The 20897-nt window shown below is 39.5% G+C and overlaps 1 protein-coding gene across 3 annotated transcripts in view; it reads left to right on the forward strand.

Annotated features, from left to right (window-relative positions):
* The first annotated feature begins 10279 nt into the window (after positions 1 to 10279).
* The window catches only part of LOC126378983 (Kv channel-interacting protein 1), a 58848-nt gene continuing 48230 nt past the window's right edge, over positions 10280 to 20897 (forward strand). For 2 of the 3 annotated variants that reach the window (XR_007568208.1, XM_050027556.1), the window contains exon 1: positions 10280 to 10708. The gene's annotated coding sequence lies outside the window, so the exon portion shown is untranslated. The remainder of the gene's footprint in view (positions 10709 to 20897) is intronic. The other variant, XR_007568209.1, reaches the window with a different exon arrangement.

The raw sequence follows: 20897 nt of genomic DNA on the forward strand, positions 1-20897 counted from the left end.
ATGTTCGCTGAAGCTCGCGTCGACTGCTTTTATACGACTATGAGGAAGTGATGCACGTCTCTGGTGCGCAGGGCAGCGGCAACCCCGCCCTCTCGATGATAGGTGCGCGACTCGACTGCCCGTTATGATAATATTAGATGCTGTGACTTGCATGTCATAGCATCTAATATTAGATAAAAATAAGTTTACTAACACATATGTATGAGACATGTTTCGTGAAATAAATAAATTATTATTATTATTTACGTCCTCGACTCGAGGACTTCACTCCCTGGAGTCGAGTATGTCATACTGCCAATATAATAATACGAAAATAATGACGTCATGCCTTACTGGAGTAAACTCGAGTTAAAGTTGAGGCGCGTGTTGAATCTAGAATACCGATTTTGAGCTGAGTTCGAGGAAGACCTTGAGGTCGCCTCCACTGCAGTCGGAGTCGACGAAGGTTGGAGTTAATTTCTTATAATAAGGGTGTTATTGATGGAAAGAGAGCCAATTTCGGAACTAACAAATTAAACTTAAATAGGGTAGTTTCCAACTAGTCAAATCAGTTACTAGTCTTTTTTTTGACGTAAACTTATTGTAGATTTGCCGCAGATGGCATTAACTACTTGGCGATACAAATGGGGAGCTCTGAAGGCTTATTAAAGGTTATCCGGTACTTATTAAACGTCCAAACACGAAATTACTATGGAATTTGTATGAACCCCATTAGGGATTACGGGCGTGAGTTTATGTATGTATGTATTTGTATGAAAAAGTACCTTATGACGTCATAGGAAAACGTGACAAAATATTTCACTTTATACATTTTCTTTATTAAAATTCATATATAAGTTAGATAGAAAAAATAAATCATTTTTGTCACCTTTAGATCTGTCTTTATTTAGTAATCAGAATTTCATAATTTATCTTCGGGAACTATTGAATTTGGTCCGTCCGAGAATCGACAGCAATATACAGGCGTAGGCAAAGACTACGATTTTATCTACATTTCATATTCTATTTAAATTAAATTTAAAAATTATGAATTTATTTTATACTTAAATATATTGACATCTTTTGCACTTAACTGTATATCATTCTCTCCTGTGTCAAGCTAATCATCGTTGACGAAGTAGAAAAGGATATTTATTTTTAATGAAAAATGCAGTTTTATTTTTTATGACATTTTTTATTTAAACATCCATGTTATACATTGATTTCCTTATTACATACGTTTAAATTGATATCCGATATTACTCAATACATTTAATGTTTTTTTTTTTACTTGATTATACATATAAGTACGTATATACAGGGTGTTAGTGACATCGCAACGAAAACTTTGAGGGATGAGTCAGTCCATAACTCTGTGTTGATATCAAGTGGAATTTTCCGTCGTAAAAGTATGGAACTAAAAATAATTTAAAAATACACTTAAATTTTTATTCATTTTCCGACAGGAAATACCACTTGATATCAACTCAGAATCATGGTCTGAATCATCCCTCTCAGTATTCGTTACGGTGTCACCCAAACCCATACGGTATGCTTGTACGGAATGTAAGTGACATCGTAACTAATATTGAAGGGGATGATTCAATTCTTTATTCTGAGTTGACATCAAGTTCAATTTTTCATCGCAACAGTATAGAAATAATTAAAAAAGATAAAACAACATAATTATTAATTTTGCGACGGAACAGTCTGAATTATCCACCTCAGTATTCGTTACGATGTCACTATCACCCTCTTTATTAAACATTTACAAAAAATAGACACTTTTAAATATTTACGCACTGTATACATAGTGGCTCCGATTCCTGCAGACACCTCCAACTTTTAACTTATACCCGTCATTTTCTTATCCGAGAAAAAGGAAAGGAACGGGTGTTTGATAACTGTTAATTTCAAAATGAATGAATAACCCGGGCGTATAAAATAGGCATCTCGCTCATATTCAATCCGTTTGACGTATGCTGTCAACTTAATTCTGTCCGATTATTGGCCAATATAACATTTTGGAAGAGTTTTTTAAATTTTTGTCTAAAATTGACGAGTGTCCCATAAATTTTATGCCTGGCGATTACTCGTCCCTTTCCTTTTCGGCGGATAAAAAAATGACAGATATAGCTTAAAATAAACTTAGATAGTGTATAGTGGAATCAGCAAGGAAACTATTTTTAATGGGTCGATACATCAAAAAAATAGTAGTGAAGTGAGGGTAGTTACACCTACGACACCTTCGCAATGATAACCACGCCAGTCGTCATGTGACCGCGGTCGCTGCAACGCGAAACATCGGGAAAAACAAATTAATAAGGTTAGTTTCCAACTAGTCAAATCATTTACTTTTTACTAAACGTCAGAACATGAAATTACTATGGAATTTGTATGAAAAAGCAACAAGTGACGTCATAGAAAAATGTGACAAAATGTCGCACTTATTATTACATTTTTCTTTATTAACATTCGTAAATAAGTTACGTAGAAAAATGGAAAACGTTTTTTGACAGTTTTAGATCTGTCTTTATTTAGTAATCAGAATTTCATAATTTATCTTTGACCTAGGAAACTACCCAGTTATTTTTTACCTTATAGACGTATTAAAAATAGTTCACTATTCACAAATAAGTAGGTAACAGTGCATTTTGCTCTTATAAGAGGTTATTTGCAGATACTTAATTTTATTTTAAGTTATACTACAGTGGAAAATATACCAAAAAATAAATATATTCTACCATTTTTAGGATTCCGTACCATTGGGTACCCTTTGGTAAAAACGGGACGTTATTTATTACTAAGACTTCGTTGTCTGTCTGTTATGTATTTCTGTTGCCGCTATAACAACTAATACTAAAAACAAAACAAAAGAAACATTTAAGCGGGGCTCCCATACAACAAACGCATTTTGTTTGCCCTTTTTTGTTAGGTAGCAATAATGGCAGCAGGTAAGCGATTTGAAACTTGTGTATAGTCATGACCAGTATCATGTACCCACTTTAGAACCCTATCGTACTATCATATTTGACATCTAATTAGACTTACGGTTTAATTTGTCAAAGAAGTTAATGTGACATGGTACCAAAGTGTATACCTATATAATGCTCGTGACCGTACAGTCATGAGCAATATCATGTACCCACTTTATAACCCTATCGTACTATCATATTTGAGATTTAATGATACTTACGGTTTAATTTGTCAAAGTTAATGTGACATGGTTTCAAAGTGTATACATATTTTATGAAATTGAAAATGAAAACCTTGTTGTTTACCTAATCAATGGTGCGGAACCCTTCGTGCGCGAGTCCGACTCGCACTTGCCTGGTTTTTTATTAATTTAAATAGATATGTTTTGTTCCCAGTAGCAAATATATTTTTTACTTGGTGATTTCCAATTTTGTTGACAATAAGGAATGATTTTCAATTCTACCAACACAACAATACAACATACATTTTGATTATATTAGTTATAAATGTTAACAATATATAAAGAGAAAATTAAATCGAAAAATTCTGACTCGGACGGGATTCGAACTCAAATAGTCCTTACCTATAAAAACAAAAATCTTTTAAAAATACCTAAAGTGTCATCTTTACGACAGTTCTAATCTAGAAAGAAAGAAAGAAAGAAAGAAAGAAACATTTATTACTTCCGGACACCACAGACACAGAAACCACACGGAAATCAATAAGTACACAGATAAAAAAAAATACCCAAACAAAAAGAAAAACAAACCAAAATCATAAAAACAATACTAATAAAACTAAGTATTCTAAATGCAACGCACTGACGGCCCGATCATCTGCGGTGGAGTCCGGAATAAAAGGATCTCGCTCAGCATAAGTCGCGGCGTGAGCCACGACGCTGGTATACTGCGGGCCCTGCCGAGTGATCTACATGTAACTAACTGTATTAGTATTCAAATTCAAATTCAAATTCAAAAATATCTTTATTCAGTAGGTAACATAGTTACACTTTGAATCGTCAATTTTTACATAACGAACGTCACATCCGCCTAAAACTACTGCAGCTTCTCACAACCTGTATTAATGTAAGTACTTACCCAATATTCTAATCGGTCTAAGAAATATTAGTACTCAATATTCTAGATAGATGACGTCGCCTTAATGGCGATGTAGATTGAAGAATTTCGCATGGACAGGAGGAGGACTCTTTAGAGTAATGGTTAAGGGCTCAAACTGGATGACAGCGGCAGCGGCGCGGCGGCGATAGCGGTGCGGGGAGCTGCGCGGCGGCCGCTGTTCCGTTCTCGATGCCAGCGGCCAAATCGCGCGGTGTTGCGGCGGTATAGAGTTGTGTCTCAAATGAACGCGATGTCGAAACGGCGACAACGCATTTTCGTTTGTAGTTCTTTTGTTTCGTACGATTTATTATGGGCAAAAGAAGATCTGAATCCCCATAATGAACAAAGGAAACAAAAAGGCGAGTTTCAAACGCAGAGACACCGCTCGTACCCCGGTCGCCGCGCCGCTGCCATCGAGAACACTTCAATATGAATCTTAGCATTTGAACGCGCCGCTCCCCGCGCCGCCGCCGCCGCCGCGCCGCTGCAGCTGTCATCCAGTTTGAGGCCTAACAAGAGCTGCTGGTTCAAAGTCCCATTCGAGTAAGAATTTTTTAGGTTTAATTTTCTCTTTTCTTTTCCTAAGCTCGAGTGAGTGCTATAAAAACAAAAAAAAAACACTTAAATATACATTTCGATTGTATAAGTTATACTTAAAATAATATAGTTAAGTATATTTTACAAAATAATTGAGTTGGGACGTCTTTGACGCAATTATCAGTCAAATTGCTTAAAGTATTTAGTCTTGATACATCATAGATAAGTATAATATATAGTAATAAAGTCGTCGGCTCAAAGTGAAAACCACGTACATAAGCGCCATTTTGAAAAATCACATACGGCTATGCTGTGTGTGACTTCAACAAAACGTCGTTTTCATGCATTTGATTTAATTCCTGGTAAAAATTCCAAATTTCGACCCAGTTACAACTTATGTATGACGCCAACATACAAGGTTTTAGTTACATCATAACGAATACACAGCGGGATGATTCAGACCATCATTCTGAGTTAATATCAAGTGGAATTTTCCTTCGCAAAATTTATGACTTTTAATAGTTTTTTTTTAATATATTTTCAATTCTGATACTTTTGCAATGGAAAATTACACTTGATATTAACTCAGAATAATCAGCTGAATCATCCCCCTCAGTATTCGATACGATGTCACTTACACCCCGTACAAGTACAACAATAGCCATACAAGTAGGTATGGGTATTAGTGACACCGTAACGAATACTGAGGGGGATGATTCTGAGTTGATATCAAGTGGAATTTCCTGTCGGAAAATTCATTAAAATTTTAGTGTTTTTTTTTTAATTATTTTCCGTTCTTTACTTTAGCGACGGGAATTTCCACTTGATATCAACTCAGAATCATGATCTGAATCATCCCTCAAAGTTTTCGTTACTAACGACGTCACTAATACCCAGTAAATGAGTTCTAACTGGATTTTTACAAAAAGACTTAAAGATTCTGGGATATTTTTACGTTGATGGTTATGAGTTTGACCACCGGTGTTCGAAGATATACAACAATACGACATCGTAGACCTCTTCTGTAAAGCGGTGGCATCTATCTACACAGCTTTTTTTTTGACGTAACTTATTGTAGATTTGCCGCAGATGGCATTAACTACTTGGCCGGACAAATGGGGAGCGCTGAAGGCTCTCACCCTGTACAACGTTTAAGACAACAGGCCTGAGGGTGCCCAGTTGGGCACGAACCTCGGCTCAGGGCGTCGTCTGAGAGGCAAAATATTTGAAAGAATTAATCGATATAGAGTCGATAGCGATAAGCGCTGATTGAGGGAAATCGTCGACCACGCCGGCGGGGTCGGTATGGGAGTAATCTACTCAGCCTATATCCACCCACTGCTGGGTATAGGTCTACTCTCTTCATACCACCCTTTCCCGTTCTGTGCAAGTCTAATAAAGAATAGTAAATATCTACTACATATAGAACGGTAACTTTCCACCGGGTGAGAGCCTTCAGCGCTCCCCATTTGTCCGGCCAAGTAGTTAATGCCATCTGCGGCAAATCTACAATAAGTCACGTCAAAAAAAAAGGTAACTTTCCGCCCGCACTAATTCGTATCGGGCGCCGGCCTTACCCCCTCTCGGTCTTACTTTAGTCTTCAATGTGTAATGTCTGTGTAAAACGAGGTGTTGGGGCTGATCATCCCTTTTGGGTCTTACTTTAGTACTAAATGACTGTAAATCGTTAAGGAGTAAGGGTAAGAGCGCGCCAACTATGTCTCGCTCGCATTCAGACGTTATGCAGCACAAGGTAAGAATTGGATTTTTGTATGGTTCCAAGGGATGTGACCGACTTACAGAGCAGCCCTGCTCAGCGGATCTGACTTGTAACCCATAATTATACCCTATTGGGTTGACAATAACATACAGACGGACATAAAGAGTAAGAAGAATGTGTTTTGCCTGTCATTTCCTTAAGCGGTCCGTTTCTTGAAACCCTTGACGATTTCCCTCAAATCTTCCAATGTCTTCGGCTTCGCATTTATAATTATCTCCTGGTATATCTCCGGCTTTATACCAATCACAACTGCTGCCATAATAAAGTCATCAGGGGCATTCGGCAGAGCATCAGCGAAGAACCTCCATCTTTCCATGACGTATACGTCATACGAAATCGCATAATCGGAGCTGATATGACCATGATTCATGAAGATATCTATGTAACGGTTTGTGGTGAAGCGGTTAATGAGGGCATCTTGGAAAGTGTCCCAATTGTTGTATTTAAAAGCGTTGTTACAGGCCCACTTCTTGGCCCTTCCCTTCAGGCAAGTGACTGCCTTCATGAAGGCAGTTTGTTGGGTATGCCCCTCTTTGGAGATCAGATCATCAACCTGTTTGCACCAAAGTTCGATGTCCGATTGCTTGGCGTCAGGATTGTAAGTTGGTAAGTCGATCTTGTCGAGGTTTGATTTTTCCGCCAAGATTTTGGAGTAAAATCTGTAAATGCGTGCCATCCAACGCATGCGGACGTTGAGGTATTCGTCCCAAGACTTCTTTTGGAGCGCTGTGGACATAAATAATCGTTAATGGAGGACTCCGCAGTAGAGCAGCGGGGTAGAGTATGCTCTACACCCCCTTCGGTGGATTGAGGGTAGGCCGTAAGCCAGGGTTGCCAGATAAGGGACTCTTTTCGCAATTTTAGGGAAAAAAGTAGCTTGCTGTAACAATTATGTACGGTGGTGTTATAACGAAGGAATCTTATTTGTATCTTTCATATTTACTTACTTCACAAAAGTTTTCTTGGATTTTGTTTTTTTCTGGAAATATATGGTGTCATCGCATCGTCTGTCGGTTTTTACGACATGCTATTAATTCGCTCCCAATGCACCATAGAAGCAAAATATCTAATATCAGAGCGGACTGACATATTATTATAAAAACGTGGTATCCACTGGGCAACAATTAACGCGCATACGTAATGCTCAACGTTGCGCAACAGCGTGAGATGTTGCCACCTGAAGCGCAACATGTCACGCTTGTTGTTTGTTTAGAGAGCACTACTTGTTGAGCATCAATTGTTGTCGAGTGGAGACGAGACACGCAACAAATACTAGTTCCTCTGGCGACATGTTGTCGACGGCAGTAGTTGATGCGTAGACAGACAACGTTATTAAACAAAAGTTCCGCGCTAACTTTCAACATGTTGGGTAATATGTTTCGGAACATGTGGCGTGCCAAATGTTGCCAAGTGGAAACGAGGCTCTTTTTTACTTGCTCAATGTCAGAAATCAGAAATCATTTATTCGGCGGTTATTTTTTTATTTGTCGGAGTTCTAAAGAGTGGCTTAAGAATATTTAAATAGACTCGTAAGTTTAGTTTTTACTGCACTATTGATTTAGGTTATGCTTGTGATAATAGTGTTCAGTTTGCATATAAATAAGTCATCACTAATTTAAGAGCCACGCTCTTTTCGGTGCAGCATTCTCCATGTTACTTTTTTAGGGAAAAATATGACAGTGGTTTCGCTTTTGCATTCCGTCTCGCAGTACGAGTGGGATGGCGCCCAGATTAGATTAATAAATAAGAAATAGAGTAAATTAATAAGTACATAACATAATATAAATAGCCTGTAATATAAATCCCAGTGCTGGGCACAGGCCTTCCATCAATCGACCGGAACTATGGAGCGTACTCTACCATGATGCTTTACTGCGGGTTGGTAGAGGCATTTGGGCTAGGAGCCTGGGACCAACGGCTCAACTTGCCCAAATAAATAAATAACAAATTAATAACTATCGCCTCAAAAACAATCCATCTGTGTGAGCCGTAAAGCTAAGCGTTTTTCGCGCCACCGCACTAATCGCCTTATCATAAAATCCGAAGTTTTACCGCCAATTTCAACCTACCTACTCGCGACGTTGCCGAATCAGCCATGATGGTTTTACAATGTATTATAAGAGATTCGAAAAGACAAATTCGCGGGACAATAAATCACTGCACACAAACAAATGAAACACGAATCACAGCGACCGTAGGATGCAATCAAATGTCATTCGCAAAACATCGATACTAACTCTGATGCAATTCTAATAACTGTTATCATACTAATGTATGTATTCTTTATTGATACATTGGGGGGAAATCAGGTGCCTTCCCTAGGGGAGAATTTAACAACACAGTTGCCAACCGAACTATCGAGAGTAGCTTCTGACAATTTTGACTTGCAATGATCGATTTTACCTGCAATAGTCGGAAGCAAAACTGTCGAGTGACTCACTATCCATAGTATCGATACTATCGAACAATCGATAGCCTAGCCTGTCGATAGACAACAGCATGGTTTAAGAAGATCAGGTATGCTCAATCCTATGACAAGCCGCCATTGCTAGCAAATTGATGACGTAAGTGTTACCATTAAATTGGTATCTGCAACATTCTAAGGACGCGAATTTTATTATTGAAAATTAAGCGAACTATTGACTAATGTTTTTAATTACTATTATTTGTCACATATATAAAACAATAGCATTTAACAATAGGGTTGGCAACCGAACTACACTATACGGCATCCGTGGTCCAGTGGTTGCGCGTTGTGCTCACGATCCGGAGGTCCCGGGTTCGAATCCCGGTGGGGACAAATCTCTAAAATCACTTTGTGATCCCTAGTTTGGTTAGGACATTACAGGCTGATCACCTGATTGTCCAAAAGTAAGATGATCCGTGCTTCGGAAGGCACGTAAAGCCGTTGATCCTGGTTACTACTTACTGATGTAAATACTTAGTAGTTACATGAGTCATGTCAGGGGCCTATGGCGCCTCAGTAATAACCCTGACACCAGGGTTGATGGGGTTGGTAATCCACCTCACAGCCTACACGATAGAAGTAGTGTCGGAGTCTACAAATTTAAAATGGGAAGGGGGTTATCCATTTCAGCATGTCGTAAAAATCAACAGAGAGATTGGTCACCTAATCATCTGACTATCTGGTCACCTGTCTCCATACGTACGGTTCATGATATCCATCCTAGTACTTGTTTTCTGATTACTTGCGGCTCTGCGCACCCCATTACGGATTACGGGCGTGAGTGTACGTATTCGTGATATCCATTTATATTATTCTTTCTTTACTGTATACTTAAAAAGTGATAGAAAACAATGATGTAATTAGCTAGATGTAAAGGTGGGCTTCTTACTAAAAGAGATGTCTTCCAGCCAACCCTGTGTGGTGGGAGATATTTAGGTGAAGGAGTCACGCACTGTAGGTACCTAAAGGATTTTAAGTAAGTGAGTAAAATAATGAGATTAATACTTAATTAAATATTACAACAGGCTAGTTTCCAGCTAGTCAAATTATTTACTTTTTTCTAAAATTCAAATATCTAGACTACCAAGGAATCAGTCAGTTTTAAATTTGTCTTTCATAAATTTTATTATTTATCTTTGACTAACCATTTCGTTGGCCATTTGCTCTATTACATGTTGAATTTACCGGTTATTACCGGCCGAAATCCGTCAACACGATGTGAATCTATAATAAATAGATTAAGTAGTCTTTAAAAATTAAAAAGTATCCCATCTGACTAGGTTCTCACAATTTTCTAAAGGAGCAATGTATTGAAAACAACCTGCGCCGAATATCAGCGGCGAATACGTAAATTAGTTCGCGAATGTGCCTTGAGAGGCAGCACTGGCATTCAGTCCGAGTCATTTTTAGTTACCGCCCGTCCCGGGCAGCGAGCGACCGCCTGCCGCCATATTGATTTTTCTAATGTCACCCCCGACCCGAAACACCGCGCGCGCCAAAAACCGCTCGCATTCCGCTCGTCATGAATAAAAATAACAACCTATTCATTCCCATAACAATATAAATGTTCCCTTTAGTGTTAAATATCTTGAAATACAGGACTAATATCTAGCCAGGATCCGAAAAGAGAGAGACGGTCAATGAAAAAAGGATAGGCTGATAACCGTGTGTTAATTAAATTGTAATTGAAAATCCTGGTTGTATGGACTTGTGGTAGTGAAGTGTTCAAATTTAAAAACTATTGAAGGTAAATCAAATGATTTTAGGTTATAATTTGGTGAATTATCTCGGCCAATTCAGATTTTTGAATTGCAATTCTGCTCCGAAGATGTTTCAGCGTTGTGAATGACTGTAAGTACCTACCTATAGTGTACTTGCCTACCTATTTACCTATTGGATGCAATGCTATTTAGGTACAAGCTTTTATTTCGCTTCTGTTTTGATAGCTAACTTTTTTAATATGCTTTTTTAAAATTGTTTCTTTTTTGGTTTGATTGAAGTCTATTTTAAAGCAAGCTTGGTTTAACTGTTTTTTTTAAAATTAAATTTTATGAGTTGCATGACCACATTTTTAAATTATTATTTACTTATTTTTTTTTAAAAAAGGTTGGTAAATGTATAGTGCTTTTTGAAATTAATAAGTTTTGATTTGTTAAAATATTTAATAATGATTTTGTTATATGAATTTGCTCTTTATTAATTTATCATAATTTTGTTGGTATGTTTTGCTTAAGTATAAGTATTTTTTATTGTAGGTATTATTTTAACGTGTATTTTAAATGTTGACCTATTATATTCTAATTATACTATGTTAAAAATTATCATCATTGCTTTAGATAACAACATATTCTCAATCGGGGTAGGCGGAGGTACATCTGTATGGTGAACTAGGTACCCACACCTCACCGAGTTTACGCCGCCACACTGCTACACTGCGGGTTGGTGGAGGTCATGAGCAATATAATGTACCCACTTTAGGACTCTGTCGCACTAACATATTTGACATTTAGTGGGACTTACAGTTCAATTTGTCAAAAAAGTTAATGTGACATGGTACCAAAGTGTATACATGTTAATGCTCGTGACCGTTCATACGGCTAATAGTTAGGACTAACGGTTTAACGGCCCAAAGCACGGAATCATCTTACTTTTTCGAACAATCAGGTGATTCAAGCCCGCAATGTCCTTACCAAAGGACAGTTACACAAAGTCTCATTTCCAGATTAGCAATTTTACAATGTATCTTTAACCCAGTCATGTCATCATCATCATCAGCCCATTAACGTCCCCACTGCTGGAGCACGGGCCTTCCCTATGGATGGATAGGGAGAACGGGCCTTAAACCATCACGTGGGCCCAGTGCGGATTGATGGTTATTAACGACTGCTAATGCAGCCGGGACCAACGGCTTAACGTGCCTTTCGAAGCACGGAGGAACTCGAGATGAAAACTTTTTTTTTTGTTTGCCTTTGCGAAAGTTGCTTAACTTCAACAATGGCAGACCGAGCGCGTTTACCGCTGCGCCACCGAGCTCCTCAACCCAGTCATGTAGCCTATTCTTTTTAAATATTTTCTAAATGTAGCGTTCTTAAATCCCTCGTCGTCTGTAGTCGCTCCATTCCACGATACTGCCCGTCTGTGGGGCCGTGCCCTAAAGTCTTGTTTAGCATGTAAGTGCCCCTATTTCGTATCCAAATTATTATTTCATGAGCTGCCTTATGTAACTACCTTGCATTGGCTTTCTGAGGAATGAACACACACACACAATAGTAATCAAGGATAAAAACTGCCTATTTATCCCATCAGGTACTGTTGAGTTTAGAATTTTACCGGCGTTTGTGTATGAAATGATCGATGAATGTGGAGGAAGCAAGGGAAGAATGTCAGGATCGAAGCAAATGGAATTCCATAGTACTTAATACAATTACAAATATACTTTAATGCACCAAAATCAAAAGAAATAATTACAAATGTCTCTTAACTAGGTACATGGCAAATGGCGGCCTTATCGCTTGAAGCGATTTCTTCCAGACAACCGACAAATTGGTGACGAAAATTTAAAAATTGAAATTGAAAGATCATCATCATCAGCCCATTAACGTCCCCACTGCTAGGGCACGGGCCTTCCCTATGGATGGATAGGGAGATCGGGCCTTAAACCATCACGCGGGCCCAGTGCGGATTGATGGTTATTAACGACTGCTAATGCAGCCGGGACCAACGGCTTAACGTGCCTTCCGAAGCACGGAGGAGCTCGAGATGAAAACTTTTTTTTTTGTGGTCACCCATCCTATGACCGGCCTTTGCGGAATCGCAGACCGAGCGCGTTATCCGCTGTGCCACCGATCTCCTCAATAATCGAAATTGAAAGATACTTAACTAATATAAGATTGATAATTGAGATTGGAGTAACTGCTTAACCCCGGGGGGAAATAGGCGTGAGCTTATGTATGTCTGTATTCAACAGTGCTGCCACCTACCGAAAAGGATAGGTCTCCCATAATACCAGCGCCGCGGCCCGTGCTAAGCACGTGTCACGGCATTATGCTGAGGGAGATCCTTTTTTTATTTAGGGCGCCTCCATTGTGTATTTAATGTCTGTATTATTTGTCTTTTTGTCTTTGTTTTTTTCTATTTTTTTTATTTCTGTAATGTAAGTTTGTAAATGTGGCGTTCAATATGGAAATAAATATTTTCTTTCTTTCTTTCTTTCTAAAAGGAAAGAGACGGGTAATCGGCACAAAATGTGTGGAACCCACGTCTCAATATTGTACATTGGTCAATAACCCGACAGAAATAAGTTGACACGTGAAATGGGTTGCATGCATACCAGCGAAATGCCTCCATGATTGATTCATTCGTTTTAAAATTAACGGCTGTCAATCATCCGTCCCTTTTCATTTCAACGGATAAGAAAAAGACAGGTATACTTAGGTGATGAGTTACCGTTCTAATTATTCTTTATTCTAGTACTATTAACGGCGTCTGGGGTCCAGTGGTTGGGCGATGGGCTCCCGATCCGGAGGTCCCGGGTTCGAATTCCGGTGGAGACAAATCACAAAACTCATTTTGCGGGCCTTGTTTTGATTAGGACACTGCAGGCTGATCACCCGTTTGTCCGAAAGTATCCGATCCGTGCTTCAGAAGCTGTTGATCCCAGTTACTACTTACTGACGTAAGTACGTAGTCGTTACATGAGTCATGTCAGGGGCCTTTCACCAGACACCAGGCCTGACACCAGGGTTGATGAGGTTGGTCGTTCACCTCATAGCCCACATGAAAGAAGAAGACTAGTATTAAGTTGCTCTCTCTCTCTCTTCTTTATTGTAAAAAATGTCTTTGCTTCATAAGAGCATATTACAGTAACATACATACATAAACTCACGCCTATTTCCCACCGGGGTAAGCAAAGACTGTAGAATTCCAGTTGCTTCGATCCTGACAGACTTCTCTTGCTTCCTCCACATTCATCAATCGCTACATACACGCCGGTTCAGTGTAGATCGTACTAAACCTTTTCTAAGGACATCTCCAATTTGGTCAAGTCCTTTTAGGTCTTTCTCTGCCAGCCCTACCATCAACTTTCGCTTTGTATACCGCTTTCGCAATTCTATTATCCTTCATCCGCTCTACGTGTCCAAACCAACCTAACATTTCCTTCTGAATCTTAGTCACAGTACGTCTTTTACACCACATCTAACACAATAGTTTTATTACAGTAACGTGTCGGCTTATTTCTATTTTATGACTACAGTATGTTGATTTGCCCAAAACGGCTCTTGAGTAGTCTAAGTCTAACATTCTGAGTCTACCTAAATCCATTTTTATCGAAGCCTAGAGATTACCAGGACCCGTAGTATTCTCTAAAGGCTTTAAAACGGTGGTGTAGTTAGGATGGGTGACACGCCGTTCATATATCGGAGTGTCATCTCGTACGAATTTGGGAGTGTCACCCCGTACGGAACTCGGAATGTCACCCCGTACTGACATAGGAGTGTCACCCCGTACAGATATCAGAGTGTCACCCCGTACTGATATCGGAGTGTCACCCCGTACTGATATCGGAGTGTCACCACGTACTGATATTAGAGTGTCACCCCGTACGGATTTCGGAGTGACGGCCTGTACGGGTAACGCCGAAATGAGCGTGCGCGCATGCGGAGCGATGATAAAATGATCAAGTTGGCATTTTAACGAGTTGACCTTATGACGCTAATAATAATGGCTAACATTTCACTTTTTCACGGGTGTCACCCGTCCTGGGGTGACACCCGGTCCCCCTTACGCCACTAAGTAAAGGCTTTGAACCCAGGCTTTGGTTTGGCACGGAGCCAAGCTTAGCTATCTGTTGATTATGAAATGAGGGCAAGACCTGTTATGCGTACGAAACTTAGAATATCGACAGGACATAATTACAAAGGGATCTGAAAAGGAATAAATAATAAATAATATAAAAACAAAAAAAAATATATGAAAAATATATATTTCAACATTTAAATTAAATGGAAACATGTATGTATGTATGTATGTGTGTGCATGTGTATGTTGTGTGTGCAGATGTATGTTGTGTGCGTGTAGCTAAGTATGTGTTGTAAACTGTAATGAAAATATAGAAGTGATTTTAAAGTACTTAATATTTATTTCCAGGCAACTTAGCTCATCACCATCATTAATTTAAGAGCCATGCTCTTGTCGGTGCAGCATTTTCCATGCTACTTTTTTAGGGAAAAATAAGGCAGTGGTTTCCCTCTTGCCTTCCGCCCCGCAGTACTCTGTCTGACGCAAGTGGGATGGCACCCAGAGTGTAGCCCAGCTGGCGTCATCCGACCCTGCGTTGCCATTTTGTAAAAAATAAATTACCCACGTCCAATGTTTTTAATTTACTTTGCAAGGAAATTTTGTACTTTTAGTAAAATATTTACGTACAGTTTTAATGATTTTTAAATACGTGACAAATAATAGTATTTAAATACATTAGTCAGTAATTCACTTAATTTTCAATAATCAAATTCGCGTCCTTGGAATGTTGGAGATACCAATTGAATGGTAACACTTACGCCATCAATGGGCTAGCAATGGCGGCTTGTCATAGGATTGAGCATACCTGGTCTTCTTATACCATGAAGAAAACCAGGTATTATGCTCAAAAGTCAAAACTGACAGCTAACATTTCAAGGTTAGCCCAGCTGACGTCATCCGACCCTGCGTTGCCATTTCGTAAAAATTACGATGTCACTAAAGAAATATCTTCACCGTACGATGTAAAAGTATGATTTAAAAATTCTCTTTGATAAAGTATTATTGCTTTGAAAATTCGAAATCGATAAGATAGCGTATAATAATATGAAAGTCATGAAATATTGAACAGCAAACGTGGCTTCCATGCATTCGAGTAATAACATCCTAACTTAGTAGCATGCCTGCAGCATAAGTATAAATGCAATACAAAAAAAAAATGCATTAAAAATATATAATATAAAAGTACTATTGTTGTGTACTGCCTTTGTTTTGTAAGGACTTCTCAGGCTTGAAACACCTGATTGGCCGATAAAGTAAGATGATTCCTAGCTGCGGAGGGCACATTAAGCCGTTGGTCCCGGCTATTAGTCGTAAAAACACCTTCACCAACGCGCATTGGAGCAGCGTGGTGGAGTATCCTCCATACCCCCTCCGGTTGATTGAGGGGAGGCCTGTGCCCAGCAGTGGGACGTATATAGGCTATTTATGTTATGTTATGTTTATGTAAAAGTACTTAAAGAGCCAAGAAGAGCTTACATGGAACAGATTAAAGAAAAGGTTACCTAACGTCGTGTTTTATAGGGAAGTCAATAGACTGGAATGGAAAATGCTACACCGACAAGAGCGTGGCTCTTAAATTGATGATGACTTAAATTAAAAAATAAATACCTATTTTTCTATTTATTGTTTGTTAGTGTTTACAAAGTGAGAGGCAAGCTTTCCACCAACTGGGCTACCACGGTTCTTCAGGGACGGATAATTGACAAAGAACTGTTAATTTTAAAGAATAACCCGGGCGAATAAATTGAGCTTCTCGCTGAATATGCAACCCGTTTGACTACGTAAGTCGTTTTTTTTACGTGACTCATTGCAGATTTGCCGTAGATGGCATAAATTACTTGGCCGGACAAATGGGGAGCGCTGATGGCTCTTATCCGGTACAACGTATAAGACAACAGGCCTGAGGGTGGCCAGTTGGGAATATTTGGCCAATCTCCTTTTATACCTGGGGTTTTAAAATGGCCACATCGAAGCAATTCATCTAAGAAAGCAATATTGCTATTTGACTTTTGATTGAATTATGCACTTACTTTTATATGCGCAAATGTCAAATTGCAACATTGTTTTTTTAGATGAATTGCTTCGATGTGGCCATTTTAACGCCCCTGTTCTGTGAATGATTGGAAAAGTAAGTTCACCTTGAAATACTTATGCACCTACTGAATGCATTATTAATATTCCATTAGATATTGATCACTTAACTGTCATCGATTTGCATTCGCTTGCTTTCGTGATTCGTGCACTCTGTACAAATTACCTTTTTTTTTTTGACGTGACTTATTGTAGATTTGCCGCTGATGGCATTAACTACTTGGCCGGACAAATGGGGTGCGCTGAAGGCTCTCACCCGGTACAACGTTTAAGACAACAGGCCTGAGGGTGCCCAGTTGGGCGCGAACCTCGGGTCAGGGCGTCGTCTGAGAGGAAAAATATTTGAAATAATTAATCGACCTTAGCGGGTTGATAGCGATAAACGCTGATTGAGGGTAATCGTTGACCACGCCGGCGGGGTCGGTATCGGGGTCCTGAAGTGTTTGATGTTGTAACGAAGCATTTCGGACCAACGAGCCTTGTAGCGACATCTTGTGGTTTCTGACGATATAACGTTGTTTTTATATTTTACCCGCAGGAAATCACAGATGGCGCTGCAGGGTTATCGAGGGGCCCGAATATTTTTAATTATTTTATTTTCTTCAAAATTTGGTATATTAAAATTATCTGCAACATTTATTTTTGATATATTATAATTATATTGTTTAAATTTTGGGATCAAACAAGTCGATCGATTGTTGTCGTTGATTCGGCGAATTTATGGTTTGGTAGATTTTTTCTAGTTTGGCAACTTTGTTCGTGGTTCTTGTGTCAGACTGACAGCTGGCTGAGCTGAGACAGGTTTTGGAAAGTGGGGACGTCGCGAGAGCGCCGGAGACTCCATTGCCGAAACCCAAATGTGGGCAAATTAAAGCCACAATGTATTGGCGGCATCAAGAGCCGATGTCTCGATTTAAATAAACAACTTAACCGAGATGGTGAGTCCTCGCAATTCTTCGTGCATATTTTTGCACCAACTTTGTGATAACCTCGAGGTCCTTGTTTTCAGCAACATCACTGAAATCCCATCGCCGAAGGTCCAGTGGGTGGGTTTAGGTTTCATCCGAGCGATGCCCAATTATCCCGGATGAACCTGTAAGTTATTTTCTTTGTTTTACACTCGTGAGTTGCCTTGCCACGCTGTCAGCTGAACCACATGCTAATCATTGCCATTCCTTGTTGCAGATGGGTTTTTTGTTTCCTTTAAGTTTTAACGTTTTAAAGTTTCGAACGTTCTGCAAGTTTTAATCTAAGAAGAAGTTTATAATTGGATCAGATGATTTCAACAATGTTTTGTGAATGAAGATTCCTACTGTTTTCTTCTGCGTTTGCAAGTTATTTCAAGCTTCTTTACGGCGGAGCTTGCCTTGGTTGTTTGCACGTCGAAGCTTTCTTTTGTGCGGCGCGCATGTGGATGTGCCGCGCCTCTCCTTTTGTCAACACACCGGATAAGGCCCGGTGAAGGTCTGCGAGGTTGACCGGTGGACGTGCAGCCCGCCAGCTGCGTAACAGTTGGCCCGCTGCGCCGCCATCGTCCAGCACGCCCTGGCCTGAGCCGGCCTCAACTCATCACCTGTACGGTATTCCGGAACGCCTCAGGTAGGCCTGATAGTCGGAGGTCCTCGAGTAAGTGAGGTGCCTACAGGTGTACGGACAGTGTTTTTTAAATATAGTGATATCCCATGGTTGTTACGGAGTGACAATTAACCTGACGGACCAAAGCGCGACCTGTCTCCCTCCATAGGGTTTTTACCTGCCCATGGTTGTACTTTAATAATTATAATCGTAAAATATACATTGTACAAATTCAAGGGAGTTTTCTTTGTCTCATGCTCACCGGTCTATAACATCTAGCTGTGCCCTTCAGGTAAACACCACTTTATAAATTTTCTGAAACATATCAGTATTTTAACACCATTTCCTATTTACCTACCTTTACATAGGGTAGTCAAAAGTCTTTTGTTTCAATGTCGCGAGCTGTTTGGCTGCCTCTATGGCTAGAGTAAAAATAAAAAAAAACTGCCGCGAACGTTCCCAAACTGGGAACGTTTCCGAGCGGGAAAATTTCCGGGAACGACTCACGACTGATGTGGCGTCCGTGAAATGAAATCATGCTATGCGCGCCAAATCGACGATCCATCAAGTTTGATTGCAAACATACGAGGTTGCGACCAGAAATTGGGTCAAACATGTTACGGAGTACAATTACAATACAATACAATTACAACAGCCTCCGTGGTCTAGTGGTTAGAGCGTTAGGCTCATGATCTGGAGGTCCGGGTTCGATTCCCGATGGGGACATTGTCGAAATCACTTTGTGAGACTGTCCTTTGTTTGGTAAGGACTTTTCAGGCTTGAATCACCTGATTGTCCGAAAAAGTAAGATGATTCCGTGCTTCGGAGGGCACGTTAAGCCGTTGGTCCCGGCTAGTGGCCGTAAAAAAAACACCTCCACCAACCCGCAGTCGAGCAGCGTGGTGGAGTATGCTCCATACCCCCTCCGGTTGATTGAGGGGAGGCCTGTGCCCAGCAGTGGGACGTATATAGGCAGTTTATGTATTATATATGTACAATTACAATACACTACAACACAGTACAATTGGGTAGTTTCTTAAGTCAAAGATAAATGATTGAATTTTAATTACAAAAAAAGAATTATCAAAATCGGTTCATACACGACGCAGTTATCCCCGAACAAACATAAAAAAATATAATTATACTTACGGTCGAATTGAGAACCTCCTCCTTTTTTGAAGTCGGTAAAAATGAAGACAGATTTAAAGCCGCCAAAAAACGTTTTTTTTTTCTATTTAACTAATGTATACATTTTAATGAAGAAAAATGTAATAAATATGTCCGACAATTTGGTCACGTTTTTCTATGACGTCATAGGTTGCTTTTCATACAAATTCCATAGTAATTTAGTGTTTTGATGTTTAGTTATCATGTCATTCAGTCAGTCATGAGCAATATAATGTACCCACTTTAGGACTCTGTCGCACTAACATATTTCACATTTAGTGAGACTTACAGTTCAATTTGTCAAAAAAGTTAATGTGACATGGTACCAAAGTGTATACATATTAATGCTCGTGACCGTACACCTGCTATGAGGAGCTTGGTGGCGCAGCGGTAAACGCGCTCGGTCTGCGATTGTTGAAGTTAAGCAACTTGCGCAAAGGCCGGTCATAGGATGGGTGACCACAAAAAAAAGTTTTCATCTCGAGCTCCTCCGTGCTTCGGAAGGCACGTTAAGCCGTTGGTCACGGCTGCATTAGCAGTCGTTAATAACCATCAATCCGCACTGGACCCGTGTGATGGTTTAAGGTCCGATATCCCTGTCCATCCATAGGGAAGGCCCGTGCCCCAGCAGTGAGGACGTTAATGGGCTGGTGATGGTGATGATGACCGTACACCTCTGCCTACCCCTTTAGGGTTACAGGCGTGATGCTGTGTTGTAAATTCCTATATTCGCCGCGTATCTAACAGCACCACGAAACACAAAGTACTGTGTTTATAAATAATTTTCATCGTTCATTCGCGACTGTAAAAGCTATTGTTGACGAATCTGTTGTTTGAAAGACGCATGGCGAGGTTGTTGTGTGAATATTTTGATCCGTTCACATCACGGCCACGAGCATTAATATGTATACACTTTGGTACCATGTCACATTAACTTTTTTGACAAATTGAACTGTAAGTCTCACTAAATGTCAAATATGTTAGTGCGACAGAGTCTTAAAGTGGGTACATTATATTGCTCATGACTACATACTGTTTAGGTTCATAATGGCCCCGATTCCTGGAGACACCGCCTAATTTTATTTTAAGTTATATCCGTCATTTTCATATCCGTCGAAAAGGAAAGGGACGGATGATTCACAGCTCTTAATTTTAGGAAGAATGAGTAAATGAATGTGTCGGGTTATTGACTGATGTAAAATTTTTAGACGGTTGGTTTAGATTTGTGCTTAAAATTGACGTGTGTTCCATAAATTTTATGCTTGTCGATTACCCGTCCCTTTCCTTTTCGGCGGATAAGAAAATGACAGATATAACTTAAAATAAAATTAGATGGTATTTACAGGAATTAGCACCATTGTATATTTAATTATTATTAGATTTTATAACTTAATAACAGACGGAATAA

Source organism: Pectinophora gossypiella, chromosome 27 (assembly GCF_024362695.1).
Source record: "Pectinophora gossypiella chromosome 27, ilPecGoss1.1, whole genome shotgun sequence".
Taxonomy (NCBI): domain Eukaryota; kingdom Metazoa; phylum Arthropoda; class Insecta; order Lepidoptera; family Gelechiidae; genus Pectinophora; species Pectinophora gossypiella.